Source organism: Camellia sinensis, unplaced genomic scaffold (assembly GCF_055761805.1).
Source record: "Camellia sinensis isolate YWXY unplaced genomic scaffold, ASM5576180v1 Unanchor1, whole genome shotgun sequence".
Classification (NCBI taxonomy): Eukaryota; Viridiplantae; Streptophyta; class Magnoliopsida; order Ericales; family Theaceae; genus Camellia; species Camellia sinensis.
In genome coordinates this window covers 44634324-44637932 of record NW_028128987.1, presented here as the reverse complement: position 1 = coordinate 44637932, position 3609 = coordinate 44634324, and the positions used below count along the sequence as shown (strand labels likewise).

The 3609-nt window shown below is 48.2% G+C and overlaps 1 long non-coding RNA gene across 1 annotated transcript; it reads left to right on the top strand.

Moving 5' to 3' along the window:
- Window positions 1–2516: 2516 nt before the first annotated feature.
- LOC145814028 (uncharacterized) lies at window positions 2517–3293 on the top strand. Its single transcript, XR_014357489.1, has 3 exons — window positions 2517–2791; window positions 2919–3080; window positions 3174–3293. It is a non-coding gene; the product is annotated as an uncharacterized LOC145814028 (long non-coding RNA).
- The last annotated feature ends 316 nt before the right edge of the window (window positions 3294–3609 follow it).

Sequence of the window (3609 nt, the reverse complement as noted above, 5' to 3'; positions counted from 1 at the left end):
GCCTCTTTCAACACTTTTCTCTCCAGTTTTGAGTTTTACGCGTGTTTTCCAACGCCTCGCGCAAATTGTTTTCGTAAAAACACTTAGTTTTAAACACTTTGGAGCGATTAAATTCCGGCTTCGGAGCTTCTTTTTGCATTTTCACCACTTGAGGTAAGTTCATCTTAATATTTAGAATATTTTCTCGGGAGTTGACTTTTGTTGACTTTTTATTTCCCAAGAGTTGACTTTTGTTGACTTTTTCCAATTTTTGCTCATTTTGCTCATTTTTGCTCCCCTTTTGCAGATTCTTGAAAATGGCGGGCAATTCTGCTCATGGCGGAGGTTTTCCAGGTACCGGAGATGACTTCGATCCCATGACTCTACCTCCGAGGACCCGACCTTTCATGCCCGAGAGGTACCGTCCAGCAGCGCACGTCCTCCCTCGTGCCGTTTTCCGTCATTTTACCAGTTTTGACAAGAGAGCACCCGCGGATCTGCTTCTCAGAGAGCCGGAGCAGCATCTCTCTCACGAGGCCCGAGAGGTATTTACCTCATCTTCTGTATTTTACATTTCGCACCCTTGCCATGCTTAAACATTTAGCTTGTGACATAGTACTTTCCTTACATCTTTGAACATGTAGTTTCAACATTCAAATTTCTGAACACTCGGTTCATTAATTAATTGCGAACACACAGCCCACATTAAAACACATGGCTCAAACACTGATTTGTCGAACACACAGCCCGAATTCGAAAGTGAACACACAGCCCACACTTTAAATGGAAGTTGAACACGCAGCCCAAACTTCAAATTTTCTGAACACACAGCCCAGATAGATAGTGAACACGCAGCCCACAATTTAACTGAAAGTTGAACACGCAGCCCAAAGTTCAAATTCTCTGAACACGCAGCCCAGGTAGATAGTGAACACGCAGCCCACAAATTAACTGAAAGTTGAACACGCAGCCCAAAATTCAAATTCTCTGAACACGCAGCCCAGGTAGATAGTGAACACGCAGCCCACAAATTAACTGAAAGTTGAACACGCAGCCCAAAATTCAAATTCTCTGAACACGCAGCCCAGATAGATAGTGAACACGCAGCCCACAATTAAACTGAAAGTTGAACACGCAGCCCAAATTTCAAATTCTCTGAACACGCAGCCCAGGTAGATAGTGAACACGCAGCCCACAAATTAACTGAAAGTTGAACACGCAGCCCAAAATTCAAATTCTCTGAACACGCATCCCAGATAGATAGTGAACACGCAGCCCACAATTAAACTGAAAGTTGAACACGCAGCCCAAATTTCAAATTTTCTGAACACGCAGCCCAGGTAGATAGTGAACACGCAGCCCACAATTAAACTGAAAGTTGAACACGCAGCCCAAATTTCAAATTTTCTGAACACGCAGCCCAGGTAGATAGTGAACACGCAGCCCACAATTTAACTGAAAGTTGAACACGCAGCCCAAAATTCAAATTCTCTGAACACGCAGCCCAGGTAGATAGTGAACACGCAGCCCACAATTTAACTGAAAGTTTGAACACGCAGCCCAAAATTCAAAATTCTCTGAACACGCAGCCCAGATAGATAGTGAACACGCAGCCCACAATTAAACTGAAAGTTGAACACGCAGCCCAAAATTCAAAATTTTCTGAACACGCAGCCCAGGTAGATAGTGAACACGCAGCCCACAAATTAACTGAAAGTTGAACACGCAGCCCAAAATTCAAAATTTTCTGAACACGCAGCCCAGGTAGATAGTGAACACGCAGCCCACAATTAAACTGAAAGTTGAACACGCAGCCCAAATTTCAAATTTTCTGAACACGCAGCCCAGGTAGATAGTGAACACGCAGCCCACAAATTAACTGAAAGTTGATTATACTGAACACACAGTCCGTACACTTCACTTCTGAACACACGACTACTTCATTTTATTTGTATGCAGCTTATTTCACTTCATCAGCACATAGCCGATCCCATTCCATTGGCACGCAGCCCAGTTCATTTCATCGGCACACAGCCCATTTCATTTCATCGGCACACAGCCCATTTCATTTCTTCGGCACACAGCCCATTTCATTATCATTGGCATACAGCCCATTTCATCTTATTATTGACACATATATTCATTCTGAATGCAGGGTGGTTCCCGCAGTGTGCGAGGATATGGTTCCACCATGGCGCGGGATTGGTATGCTGAGCTCCCGGAGGGCGTCAGAGACTTAGTAGACTTGGCGGGGTTTGGCCCCTTCTGTGTCGGGTTGTCACGCTGTCCTGCCAGGAGGACCTTGATGGCAGCTCTGGTAGAGAGATGGTGGGACACCACCAATTCCTTTCATTTCTCTGCTACCGGGGACATGACCATGACCCCTTTTGACTTTGCTGTATTGACCGGCCTTGATGTCGGAGGTTGGGCCATCCCCTACGATGAGGATATGGGTGAGTGGGAGGTCGCCTGGATGTATTTACTGGGGGCTCGCCCACCCGTTGACAGGGTCTCTGGGAGAGTCCGATATACTTGGTTCTCCTCCCATTTCCGGCGGGCGGAGATGGTGCCCGAGACTCCCGAGGAGACGGAGCAGTACGCCCGTGGTTTCCTGATGTTCCTCTTCGGGACTACCCTGTTCGCCGACAGAGGGAACACCATTGGGCTATACCTGCTGAGCGCTCTAGTCGACCTATCACAGGTCCAGAGATATGATTGGGGTGGCGCCGGCTTGGCTACCCTTTATTTTTACATGAGCGCGACCTCCCGCGGGCGGGGCGATTTGCTTGGCGGCTACTGGAGAGCTTGGGAGGTACTTTCTGTCCCCTTGATTTACATTTCTGCTCTTCATTACTTGTACATTGCACATACAGCGCACTTTTACAGTCTGCATTTTGCTCTCAGCATTTTGTACTTACATTCTGCACTGCTTTTCTCAGCTATGGGCTTATGTATACTTCCCATCGTTAGCCCCAGAGCTGGAGGTGGTGGGGATTCCCGTGACCCCATATTCATTGATATTTGAGGGCCCGCACCGGGCGAGGCCTCGAGAGACCCTGGTTCGCCTGCGACAGTACTTCGACACTGTGCGACACTCAGAGGTACTTCAGAACTTTCAGTTCTTTTCATTTTCATCTTTGACTTGCTCTGTATATTCTCGTTTTCTGATTGGTTTATACATTTATCATCCGCAGATTACTTGGCAGCCTTGGGCACCCCTGGGTGATGATCTCCTACTCCAGTATACCGGAGCGTCAGGCATCTCCCGGTATAGGGTCCTGCTCGAAGGGCCGGTCGGCAGAGTCTGGTTCCTGGGGGAGCGCTTTCTGCACCAGGTACGGGGGTATCTTTCTCAGGATGTTCCCGCAGTACCTCCAGCTAGTATGCGGACCGCTGACAGGCTCTCTTACTCAGAGGTAGTCGGCGCCATGCTGGGCAGCGATGCTTTGCTATATGTTGCAGAGGGGGACTACGCCACCTATCGTCACATATATTTGATGCCTCCATTGACAGAAGCTCGTATTCCGATGATGAGACCTGCCGGTATGCCATCCTCGGACCAGGCTCGGGCTCGAGCTACAGACATCCCTTCTTCTAGCCGGGCTGGCACATCTAGAGGTGGGAGTAGAC